Genomic DNA, 13,997 nt, shown 5'->3' on the forward strand with positions numbered 1-13,997 from the left:
TGGCTAAAGTTGGACACCCGTTATACTATGCAGGCATAAGTCCACTACAGGATCATATGAAATACCGTCCTCGTTTTCAATCGACAGATACCTGATACCGTGAGGGTTAAGCGGAAAATCTTCCTTAGGAGTCTTAGAGGACGTCCCAGAAGAAAACTGCGTCCGAGCAGTTCAAGAAAACATGCTCAGTAGTTTCCTACTTTTTGCATAGTAGACGGTGGACTCCCCGAAGCGCAAAAATTCCTTGCTCTTGCAATCACGCTTAAACAGGTTAAGTCCCGCTATGTAGTATGAAAAGAGAATGGTTTAGCTGCAGGAATAATGCCCCCCCCCCCTTTTTTTTAAATTCGTTTTAGAACATCTTGTGTCGAGCCTGCACTGTACATGGTCTTAACAATGGTAGAGGCAACAGTGAGTCACATATATCGCTTCTATGTTTTTTGCGTGTCACATGACTAAGGTAATCCAATGAAAACTGTGTATGAAGAAAACGACAGGCTTATACAACTTGTCTGAAATACCCATGAATAGCTCCTTCAATACAATGGGATGTAACAACAAACTCAGGCAAATCCCTGCCTAGTCTCAGCTGAATGACAGCACGTAAGTAGGAGTCCGTAGCATACCCAAAGAAAAAGAACGGTTGACTACCTACCGCACAATGAAGTGGTATAATCCAAAACCTCCAGCGCGTACGCCTCGAAACAGGTTGGTTCGACTTGTCCTTTCCCAAGAGGAACCCTACACAAATACTGCAAACGCCCTATACAACTTTTGCCCATTTAGACACGAACAGTGTAGCATCACATACGACAGCTTGCTGACCAAGAAAAAATTGAATATTGTGGCACATCCAAACATTGAGAGGTTCAATCCAACGCTTTTTTTTTCCCTTCAATTCTGCAGCTTTATTTCGCCAATAAGTTTCACTATCATCGTTCAATTTCAAGACGGACACCTAAACACTTGGGTGCAATTATTGTCCAGGATACATTGCCGAAGACACTCGCGGTACGAGGCCATTCACCATGCCAAAGTTCAAAATTTATTTCCCCAGTTGACTGCACTGTCACTTGCTTCGCAGAAAGCTTTATCTTGTCTAAAAACTTCCAAAATGTTTTCATAATTGGAACATAAAACAGCAATATCAGCGTATGCCAGAACACGAACCTCTTCTATGTGTGGTCTAAATCCTGGAAGATATTGGTTGTGGAGGATGCTTAAGTAGAACGGTGAAGTATACAGATCAAAACAACAATGGTGAAAGAAGACACCCTTGGCGCACAGGCCGTTCCCGAATTATGTTCCCTTTTTTTTTTTGTTCACAATAAGGCATGCTGTGCATAAGTGAAGTATAATAAGCCGTGAAGCTATGGTGCAATACTGATCAACGCCTCCTGAAGAGCAGGCTGAAGCATCCTCTCAATTTCTATGGTCTCACCAACCGCCACGAGATTGCACAGATTAGCCGCTACGCGGCGCTAGAAGATGACCCTCAGGCTGGCGCCTGGCAGGTTCTGCGGTAGCTTTTTTAGGGGGCCCGCAAGAATTCCGAACGTAGGGCTTAGGGCGTCGCAGTGAGGCAGAAAATGGTAGGCTGGAGAACAAATCCAACCAATCGACCGAAAGAAGACTAGGAAGAAAGCTAAGAAAATTTAATTTAACTCCATTATCCATTACATAAACATGCACGAGGCAGGAAGAGAACGATAGGGTTAGAAATATTGAAAAACTTAACTAGATGACCGAAGTGCGCGACTCAACCAAAAGGGCAGCAAAGAAATTCTGAAGGCATATAAGCTGCTTGGGATAAAAGGAATCAAAGGGAGCAGGAAAAGATTCTGGACGCCGCGGGAAAATGTCTAGAGGGGGACGACGCTATAAGACACACTACATCAGTCATTGCCGAATACTTTAGCCGCTATTATCGGGTAATGGCCCGGAATGAAGAAACAGTATCGGACAGCATAAAGGAAAGGAGCTTAAAATTGACCAGTCTTAATCAGAAGAAGGCACAGACACATATCCCTGTATGCACATTCGCAGGGATGGACAAAATTTCAATCAAGCTAATTAATGAACGTGGTACAAGAAGCAAGACAACGTAGTCAAAGGCATTGGAAACAGTCATAAAAAATAAAGAAATTCCGGACAGCTGGCGACCAGAGCAGGATGAATTTAATCTATAAAAAGAAACGGAGCTAGGAAGGACATTAAATCATTTAGACCGATCACGATAACGTCAGTTACGTACAGGCTGTCAATACAGTCAGTGAAACTAAAAAATGCAGGCAGGGGTCGAAAGTAATAACGCACGGGGCGAAGTGCAGAACGGGTTCAGTAGCGGTAGACGCCTAGATGATTGCATTTTCGTAATAACCCAATGCATAGAGCTAGCCAGGGAGGAAAATATACCGCTGTATTTAGCCTTTCTGGACATGAGCGGTGCATACAGCAGTTTAAGTAGGGTGTAAGTAGTGTAAGTAAATCTGAAAGCACCGGTCAAGAAGTAATTGAATTACAAAAAGAAGTAGGCCAAGACAATAAAGTTGCGATTGCATGGGAGGGGTTAAGAAGTACGTCTGCTGTCGAGGTATGCAAATGACTAAGGTAAGGATGTCCGCTATCACCGCTGCTGTTCATGATTTATTTGAAGAAGATGGAAAAGAGTCTGCAAGAAAGCAATCCTGGTTTCAATCTCTCGTATAAGCTAGGTAGAGCGGACGTAGAACAAACGCTTCCAGGATTAATGTACTCGGACGACATTGTTCTACTAGCCAATAGCCAGGAAGATTCACAAGCATTGGTTAATATATGTGGATACGAGGGAGATACAGTTGGCTTTACCCTCAGCTCACTGATGTCGGATCTGATGGCATTCAACGATTTTACTGATAAAAAGCTTACAATACAAGGGAGTGAGATACCAAGACTGGCAGAATATAAATATCTAGGGGTATTGATAAACGAAGGACTGGTATACCATTAAAAAACATGAACAGCCCACCAGGACGAAGGGACGAAGGGATGCCGCGATAATAAAGCACAAAGCATTATGGGAGTAGAATGAATATGAAGTACTAAAATGCATTTGGAAAAGAATAATGGTAGCAGGGCTTACCTTCGGGAACACGGTTTTATGCTTAAGTGCAGAAGCCCAGTCGCGATTATAAATAAATTAGAGATCTGTGGGAAGGTTAGCACTTGGAGCCCACGGCAAAACTACAAACGAAGCAGTACAGGGATACATGCACTGGGCGTCCTTCGAGGCACGATAGGATCATAGCAAAATATTGTACGAAGAACGCCTCAAGAAAATGGACGACAAAGGTGGACAGCTTAAGTATTTAAATACTTACACCGAGACGGCACTGACTCCCAGTGACGGAAAAAGACCAGGAATCTAACCGTAAGTATTTAGGAAGACAGTACGGAGAAATAAAGAACATTAAACGGCAGGTAAAGAGCAGAGAGGCTAAAAACTGGAATAATTCGATGGATGAGAAGCCGACCCTAGACATATGTAGAAAATTATAAACTCGGATTAAGAAGGAAACCTCCTGACAACTCAAGAGACAGCGGCCTTCTTTTTGAAGCTAGATCAGGATGTCTTAAAATCCGAAGCTACAGAAGGAAGTTTAATCAAGATGAAATTTGTGCTATGTGGGGTAGATGCCCAGAAACAATTGAACATCTTATACTGGAGTGTGGCAGTATTCATCCAGATGTAGATACGGACATAGTCACCCTATAGCCGAGGTCCTGGAGTTTAGAGGTAGCTTGAACGAATCGGCGGTAGAGGTTAGCAAGAGACGTTTGGGACGAAACATCAACGAGCCATTCAAGATAATATTCAATTCGATATCGCTACTTGATATGCCCCCATATACATAACCGTCAATGTACAAACGAATCCCTTCTGTTTATCATTCGCATGCTTTTCTGTTCAAGCTTCATCTATTCGTGAAATGTGCTAACCCTCAGCACCCATAGTCCCTAATGCCTGGCCGCATGCACGCACGCACGTGTACGCCACCATGAACACAGGCACACGTAAGGTGGACCAGCGCGTCGTGAACCTTAACCACAAATTTATCTAATATGAAGAATGAACAACCGATCAAATGGTAGGCGGTACCAGCTTGCGCCGGATGCGGAAAATACATTTTTTGTTGACAGCGTTGGTTGTAGTTTTATTGCTGTTTATTCTAGAGGGATAGACACAGGAAGCGCTTACTAAAACCCAGAGAATTTAAGATTGGTGGATAAATAGCAGGGAGGGGACACATGACAGCTAAATCGAAATTAAACCCTGGTATTTAAAGATAACCCGTGTCTAAAAGTAAAGTTGTTAAAGTTGAAAGGTTATCAAAGTTTAAAAGCATAGAAAGGTTGAGCAAGGTGATGAGTATCACCACTCCGTTTCAGAGGGACCTCCATACATACATACATACATGTATGTATGTATGTATGTATGTATGTATGTATGTATGTATGTATGTATGTATGTATGTATGTATGTATGTATGTATGTATGTATGTATGTATGTATGTATGTATGTATGTATGTATGTATGTATGTATGTATGTATGTATGTATGTATGTATGTATGTATGTATGTATGTATGGAGGTCCCTCTGAAACGGAGTGGTGATACTTATCACCTTGCTCAACCTTTCTACACATACATGTATGTATGTATGTATGTATGTATGTATGTATGTATGTATGTATGTATGTATGTATGTATGTATGTATGTATGTATGTATGCATGTATGTATGTATGTATGTATGTATGTATGTATGTATGTATGTATGTATGTATGTATGTATGTATGTATGTATGTATGTATGTATGTATGTATGTATGTATGTATGTATGTATGTATGTATGTATGTATGTATGTATGTATGTATGTATGTAGGGCACGGTGGACCCGGCGCTGCAACGATGCTGACCAGGCAACTGTTCTTCGTTGTGCAGGCTTTGCTGGGAACCGCCGCAGTATCAAAGGCTTCGAACTTCAACTGCGCAGATCACCATATCAGCATCGACAAGAGTGAACTCGTGCGAACCATCGAACACTTTGCAGTATCAGCTCCTCGTGGCCCTGATCTTCTGGCGACACCTTTTGGTCAGCGCCGCGTGACGTCATGGGTAGCCATACCTATAAAAGAGACCCTCTGTTGCTTCAGCTTCAGTGGGCACGGTGGTCCCGGCGCTGCAACGATGCTGACCAGGCAACTGTTCTTCGTTGTGCAGGTTGGTCCTTCTGTGACATTTAGCAGCGTTCGTAGTGACAACCGTTGCATCGTGGTCCTGCCGTGCCCACAGCAGTGTGCCAGTCTTGCTTACGAGTGTTTTCTGGTGTGTAAATTACTTCTATGCGGCGATGTAGAAACAAATCCAGGACCAACGCAAAAGGAATTGTACGAACAAATATTTGAGGGTCAAAAAACTATTCTTGATGAAGTAAATGAAATTAAAACACAGCTATGCAGCCTTAACAATGTACTTGCCACCCTGCAAAGTGCAGTAAAAGAAATAGACACTAAATTACATCAGTCTTCTACAACCGAGTTCCAAGCTGGTCAAGTAAAAACGACGCTGAAATCTTTAAATCAAGTGATGTCCTTTCAGACAAAGAAGCTAGCCAATTTGGAGGACTATAGCAGGCGTTCCAATCTGATTATATATGGAATTAAGGAGTCTGATGATGAAACAGAACCTACGATAAAAGAAAAAGTAGTCAATGAGGTATTTCAGGACAAGCTGGGCGTGAAGTGTGAGTCAATTGGCCGAATACACAGACTAGGAAAAAAACAAGGAAAACCGACCAATAATTATCCACCTCAAGATTACAACGAAAAGAAGGCGATTTTTGCAAACTGCAAGAAACTAAATGGGTCTAATATTTATGTCCAAAATGATTATTCTCCATCCACATTAAAAAAACGAAAACTTCTCTGGGAGAGTTGTAAACGGGAAAGAGATCTTAAAATAAAAGCTTCACTAATCCATGATAAGCTTAAAGTTGGTAAAAACACTTTTTATTGGGATGAAAGTTTAAACAAACGTGTACAAATGTCCCTAACAACATCTCCCGGAACGGACATGTCTAGCGATTCCTCAAACATACAGGATTGACGGGACACTGAAGGACCTCTTAAGCAGCTAAGGCTTATAAATGTCAATGCCCGCAGTGTAAGAAATAAAACTGATGAATTAGAAATGTTATTGCTGAAGCATGATCCTCATATTACAGTATTAACGGAGACCTGGCTAAATGAAGAAATAGGTGACGGTGTATTTCCTTCACGCTATACTGTTTTCCGAAAAGATAGAGGCACCAGAGGTGGCGGTGTAGCCATCCTTATCAAAAATGCATATCTGCCTATCAGCTGGAAGATATCCCTGACCTTGAATGTTTGCGTGTCAAGATAAAGTGTTGGGGACACAACTTTATTGTTTATGCTATCTACAGGCCACCCGATGCCCCTGTTGAATATTTGCAGAAATTGGAAGAAGGAATGGTCAGACATGCGAACAATAATATTGTATTAATGGGAGACTTTAATTTGCCAAATATTGATTGGGAGCGCCTTAATGCGGGGAATGTCCAGAACAAAAACATTAGCCTTACTTTCAACATTATTCTGCGTTACAACCTAGCGCAGGTGGTACATGAACCAACACGTGTGCAGGGAACATGCAGCTCAATTCTGGATTTGGTTTTTGTTAGTAGGGATTTCCCAGAATATTTCGTTTCTATAGACCAAGGACTGTCTGATCACTGCATGATGAGCGTTACCCTTCCGCTTATGCAAATAGCTGAAAACTATTCTTCAGTGCTTTCTTACAAAGATAATTCTCATGCTGATGACGTTTCTATCATAAATTACATGGAAAATTGTCTTGCCGATTTTAACAGCGCCAGTGTCTGTTCCCTTTGGAATACTTTCAAAAGTATGTGTCTTCACTGCGTAGAAAAATTCATACCTACTAAGAGAAAGAAAGTTCATAAGCGTACAGCCTGGATGACACGCGATGTGATTCATGCTAAACGAAAGTTAAAAAGGTTAAAGCAAAAGCATATCAATCCGAATAAAATAAAAGAAGCTCAGGATGTGCTTGAACAAAAGGTGAACGCAGCTAAACATTATTACTATAATACTTCACTGCCCAACTTCATTAAAAATGATCCTGATAAATTCTGGAAGCATATGAAGGAGAAAAAGAAATCAATTCCGCAATTAACAGTGGATGACATACTGATAACTGATGGCATAGACATAGCGCAGCACTTTAATGAATATTTTCAAACTGTCTTTTCAGTATCAAATGTTATTACCGGGTTTTCCCAGAAGCGTGAATTTGATGCTAGTTTTATTTCTTATGCTGGTATTGTCAATATGCTGGTAAATCTCAAAACCAAAACTACATGTGGCCCTGACGAAATACCGAATATCTTCCTAAAGCGGTATCCTGAACATGTCGCGAAACGTCTTGTTAAAATTTTTTCTGTTTCACTTTCCTCTGGGGAGCTCCCGGCTTACTGGAGGGTGGCCCGAGTTGTTCCGGTATTCAAAAAGGGAGATCGAAAAATACTCCAAAATTATCGCCTCATCTCTTTAACATCTCAATGTTGCAAGCTCTTGGAGCACATTGTGGCAAATTGCATCAATGAATTCTTGGCTGAAAACAATGTGCTTACAGAGTTTCAGCATGGTTTCAGAAAGGGTTATTCGACTGTAGCACAACTGGTATCCGTAATTCATAATTTTGCGTTATCCCTCGACAATAATGGACAAATAGATGTAATATTTTTAGATTTCACCAAAGCGTTTGATAAGGTGCCGCACGACAAATTTATATTTAAACTAAGAATGATTGGCATACCTGACATTTTTGTACACTGGATTGCTGCTTACCTCACTAAACGAACGCAATACGTTAAAATTGGCGAATGCAGCTCGGCAATTCTTCCAGTCACGTCAGGGGTGCCCCAAGGTAGTGTTCTCGGTCCCCTGTTATTCCTGATATATATAATGACATCGTGAATGTGTGAGTCCAGGTGTTCAAATCAGACTGTTTGCTGATGATTGTATTTTGTATAACGATGTAACAACTCCACATGATCACATAGTCCTTCAAAATGATTTAAGCAACACATTAAATTGGTGCAGTGAATGGGGGATGTTGATAAACGCTGACAAATCAGTATTCCTCCGTGTTACTCGTAAGAAAGCCCCGCTTGTTTTCTCTTACTCCCTTGGTTCTTCACCACTGCGCAGTACTAACAGCTACAAATACTTGGGTGTTACCTTAACTTCTACTCTGTCCTGGAGCTTACATATTAACACTATCTGCTCCTCTGCCTTCCGCAAACTCTGTTTCTTGAGACACAAACTAAAAAATGCACCCTCTTCCGTAAAGTTACTCTCTTACATCTTTTCATCCCATCACACTAAGTCAGATATCAAGCACCTTGAGAAAATACAAAGAAAATCAGTTCGGTTTATATTTAATAAATTCGCTAGGTTTGACTCACCTACTCAAACAATGACAGATAATTCTATTCCCACACTTTAATCCCGCAGAAAACAGCTGAGGCTAGATTTCCTTTCTCTCCTGATAAATAACAAGCTTGCAATAAACCAGTCCCCTTATATATCTCCCGCATCAACACGCTATACGAGACATCATCATCCTGACTCACTGACACCCTATTATGCTCGAACTAACACGTTTATGTTTTCCTTTTTTCCTCGCACAATATCAGATTGGAACACTAATTTACAGATGGCTATGCATTACGATTAATATGGTATAATTTCTTATTACTTTTGTTGTTGTTCTTTGCTCTTTTTTATACTCAACTATGCCCCTCTGCTTGGACCCAAGGGTCTGCAGTATGCAATACATACATACATACATACATACATACATACATACATACATACATACATACATACATACATACATACATACATACATACATACATACATACATACATACATACATACATACATACATACATACATACATACATACATACATACATACATACATACATACATACATACATACATACATACATACGTACCGAAAAGCCAGGCGCCCGTGTGCTGTGCGATGTCAGTGCACGTTAAAGAACCCCAGGTGGTCGAAATTTCCGGAGTCTTCCACTACGGCGTCTCTCATAGCCTGAGTCGCTTTGGGACATTAAACCCCACAAACCAAACCATACATACATACATACATACATACATACATACATACATACATACATACATACATACATACATACATACATACATACATACATACATACATACATACATACATACATACATACATACATACATACATACATACATACATACATACATACATACATACATACATACATACATACATACATACATACATACATACATACATACATACCGAAAAGCCAGGCGCCCGTGTGCTGTGCGATGTCAGTGCACGTTAAAGAACCCCAGGTGGTCGAAATTTCCGGAGTCTTCCACTACGGCGTCTCTCATAGCCTGAGTCGCTTTGGGACATTAAACCCCACAAACCAAACCATACATACATACATACATACATACATACATACATACATACATACATACATACATACATACATACATACATACATACATACATACATACATACATACATACATACATACATACATACATACATACATACATACATACATACATACATACATACATACATACATACATACATACATACATACATACATACATACATACATACATACATACATACATAAGCTCGTACGTCTGTTCGTCCGTCCGTCCATGTTCTGCTTTAGTGGCTGGAAGACTATGGTGCGTGGCACTTGATCCTGACGTTTTATCCGTTTTTGATGGTTCTGAAGCGAAACATTAAGGTTGTTGACGTCAAAAAACGTGGTTTGAATGTCTCATAGTGTAGCAAATGCTTCCACACCATGCTAAATAACGGCCATCTGTTTCGGAATCTAAAAGCGTGTAATGCGCGCTGTTTACCATGCAGTTGGTATGTACCTTTTTCCTGCGGCCTAAACAGGAATGTTTGGGCAGTTTACGAAGGTGACAAGTTAGAAACGTCGTATATTGCAGGAAGTACTTGAAATATCTAGAAATACCTGTGAATAGGTATCTACACTGTATGGTGCATGGATGTGATGCACTTTTGCCAATTCATAGAAATTTACTACCACGGACAAGCAATTAAAGCGGGAAAATAGTGCATGCGGTAGAATAAAAACAGAAGGAAGTCCGGAATTGCTTGAGCTCGCAAGTGCAGCATTATATGTGATCCTTGAAAAAGTAAAGCTGCGTGGCACGCAAAGGATGGAAGCCGCGGGGACGTCGGAATAATAAAGCTACCTGCATTGAGAGCTTTAGTGCTCGGCCCGCAGGCTGCACAACATATTCTTATAAGTCCGCGGAGCTGGTGTCTATTACAGCCTTTCGAGAGAGCATTGGGAGAGATATCTCTATCGGGTGAATCAGATTTCGGAGAGCAGCCTGTGGCGTTCCAGGTCATGTTTCCGACGAGCTTTCGCCGGACGGTACCCCCTTACTGAATAGAACATTGACAGATCTTAAATAGAGCCATGCCCCTGTTCTCCACTATTTCCGCGAGAAACGCAGCTCACGAAAGTCCCTGTATGACGCGCACTACTGCAGCGACATCAGAAGTAACACAGCATGGTATCGATCAAGTTAATATCTTCAAGGAATTAACAAAGAAGCGTGCAAGCAATTAGGCGCAAAGTGACAGCTGGAACAAGGAGCGAATTAAACACGTCAAGCGACTTGCGAATATGTTATTCCTTGAGGTGTTCCAGCTCTCCTCTGTTTAAGGCGAAATACTTTAATGGCTCATACTCGCAGCCATGTCCGGCCACGAGAAGTGTCACGCTTCATCGCGACACTCCGCGGGATACCGCGAGATTGTGACGTCATCACCTGGTGACGTCATCGGCCAGTCTACCGATAATTGAAAATAAATAAATGAATCCTGTCTCTACCGAGAATCGAGCCTCCATCCCTCGGATCCCCAGCCGAGCGCTTTAACCAACGGCTCCACGTCCGGGATCGTGAAACGCGCATCGTAATTCTCCTTGTCTGTTTTGATGGTGAAGCAACAACGACAATGACGCTGCAGTTAGTTATAATGACAATGATGACAATAGCACTGATAACGACTGTGCATTTAGTCGATAATGACAATAAGAACAAACGTGATACCCCATGTGCAACAGCAACGCTTAGGCTTTCGCATTTCTGCATAGTGCTCTCGAATTAGTTTTTTTTTTTTTTTGTATGCGTCAACGGTTCGGGTGCCTTAGTCTTAATTCACTTCTTGATTTTGAAGCACGTAATTCCTCATCATACCGCTTTTTTCGGTCAAGGAAAACCGCTGGTTATCTTTGTCTGTCTGTCTGGGTGACGCACGAGAATAAGACAGACGCGGTTTGAAGGACGGGAACAGAACTTGCAGGATCGGCTGCCTCATGTACTTGATTCACAAGCCGCCCACGCGAAGGTCTGGCCTCTCGCTCGATGGTCCAAGTTGAGGACTATACATTGGCGGTGCCCACAGGTGCGTCTTCATGCCTTCTCGTTTTTATGCTGCTGCAGTGGCAAATTTTGGTGGCATCGGCCTTAGGTATGACGGGTACTGATTAAAATGATTGGCACGACATCATTTTTCAACATCGGCAACTGGTGCCTTCACGAGAGATTTGCGCTAGAAATGTGAGCTGCAAACTATAGAATAGTTTTATGTTGTGTTTGACTACCTTTTTTTTTCTTTGGATTGCCTTTTGTCTAAGTTAACAGTCGGCTTTTCATGAAATGGAACGCCGGGTTTCTTGTTTCGCTGACTGTAAGTCCGAAACGCAACAGCAGTGCAGTTTCGCCTACCACTCGCTCTATTAAGTGCAGTCATTGAAGCACCACCAGTTCAGTGGTTACGCTAACATACCACACAAGAAGTATCAAAAACAGCGCACCACAAGGCATACGTTTTGCTGCAACGGCAGTCCCAAGATCCTTCTGTGCTACCTGTGTGCCGTCTGCGATGGATGGATGGATGGATGGATGGATGGATGGATGGATGGATGGATGGATGGATGGATGGATGGATGGATGGATGGATGGATGGATGGATGTGGATGGATGGATGTATGGATGGATGGATGGACGGACGGACGGACGGGTGGGTGGATGGATGGATGGATGGATGGATGGATGGATGGATGGATGTGGATGGATGGATGGATGGATGGATGGATGGATGGATGGATGGATAAATGGATGGATGGATGGATGGATGGATGGATGGATGGATGGATGGATGGATGGATGGATGGATGTGGATGGATGGATGTGGATGGATGGATGTGGATGGACGGACGGATGGATGGACGGATGGATGGATGTGGATGGACGGACGGACGGGTGGACGGATGGACGGATAGATGGATGGACGGATGGATGGATGGATGGATGGATGGATGGATGGATGGATGGATGGATGGATGGATGGATGGATGGATGGGAGGGTGGGTGGCTGGGTGGATGGATTGATGTGGATGGACGGACGGGTGGACGGACGGGTGGATGGATGGATGTGGATGGACGGACGGACGGGTGGACGCACGGGTGGATGGATGGATGGATGGATGGATGGATGGATGGATGGATGGATGGATGGATGGATGGATGGATGGATGGATGGATGGATGGATGGATGGATGGATGGATGGATGGGAGGGTGGGTGGCTGGGTGGATGGATTGATGTGGATGGACGGACGGGTGGACGGACGGGTGGATGGATGGATGTGGATGGACGGACGGACGGGTGGACGGACGGGTGGATGGATGGATGGATGGATGGATGGATGGATGGATGGATGGATGGATGGATGGATGGATGGATGGATGGATGGATGGATGGATGGAATATAGGAGCACCCCCTTTGAAACGAGGTGGTAGCATTACCTATCATGCTCATTTTTCTCCCTATATCTTAATTATTGTTTTAGATTGGTTAACTATACCATCGTTCTATTTATTAAATTTTTGTTTCTACATTACTAACATTATGTCACTTTCCTGCTTTTAAGCCACCAATCTTCCAGTCGTTTTTTTTTTTTTTTGCTAGCTTCCACCGCCGGTTTAATCACCCGGCCACTGGCATCTCCAAACCGCAGAGCTTCAGGAAGAGTGACTGCGCCTGCATCGACTTCCGGATGGATAGCATTACATTCGACTATAATATGGTCAGTTGTTTCACTGGAGTTACCACATACAGCACATGCGTTATCTTTATTGTTAAATTTCTTTTTGTAGCTGCGTGCTCTAAGGCACCCTGATCTAGCTTCAAAAAGTAGGGAACTGCCTTTTGAGTTATCAAAGAAAGCTTCCTTCCTGATCTGCCTTTTCAATTTCGGTATAGCTTCACACTCTGTTTCTTTTCCATAGAATGTATCCAATTTTTACCTTTTGTGTTTTTCACCTGTTGCTTAACGCTCTTTATTTCTTCGTCCTTGTGCCCAGCATACCTACTGATTAGTTTCCTAGTTCTTTTCCTCCATTGTGAGTCAACGCTTTTGAGGTATTGGTACTTAAATACTTTAGCTGCCCATCTGTTACTGTCCAGTTTCATCAGGCGTACCTCATATAATAATTTACTCTGAACTAGAGGATGATCTGACAGCGCCGCCACACGGCGGACGCGCGCTGTACAGCGGCCAGAAAAAAAAAAAAAAAGAAAAAAAAAACAACGCTGCAGGTATTTCCTGGAGGAGGCATTGTACTGACCATGACTGCAAGGAGACGATATACTGACTTAAACATTGCCCAACAAGTGTTCCACAGCGCAGACGCAGCGTACAAACTGGGTACCATTCACATTGCTTTAATCATGCCAGTAAATGCCGACGAAGGGGTCAATAAGG

The 13,997-nt window shown here is 42.5% G+C and overlaps 1 long non-coding RNA gene across 2 annotated transcripts in view; it reads right to left on the reverse strand.

The window, feature by feature from the left end:
• LOC146203090 (uncharacterized) overlaps positions 1-9,914 on the reverse strand; it is a 63,876-nt gene extending 53,962 nt beyond the window's left edge. The window contains exons 1-2 of one of the 2 annotated variants that reach the window (XR_014702333.1): positions 9,807-9,914; positions 7,935-8,039 (exon numbers count right to left, since the gene is read on the reverse strand). This is a non-coding gene — a long non-coding RNA (uncharacterized LOC146203090). The remainder of the gene's footprint in view (positions 1-7,934; positions 8,040-9,806) is intronic. The other variant, XR_014702334.1, reaches the window with a different exon arrangement.
• Positions 9,915-13,997: the final 4,083 nt, after the last annotated feature.

This window comes from Amblyomma maculatum, chromosome 1 (genome assembly GCF_055883805.1).
Source record: "Amblyomma maculatum isolate TAMU_Amacu chromosome 1, ASM5588380v1, whole genome shotgun sequence".
Classification (NCBI taxonomy): domain Eukaryota; kingdom Metazoa; phylum Arthropoda; class Arachnida; order Ixodida; family Ixodidae; genus Amblyomma; species Amblyomma maculatum.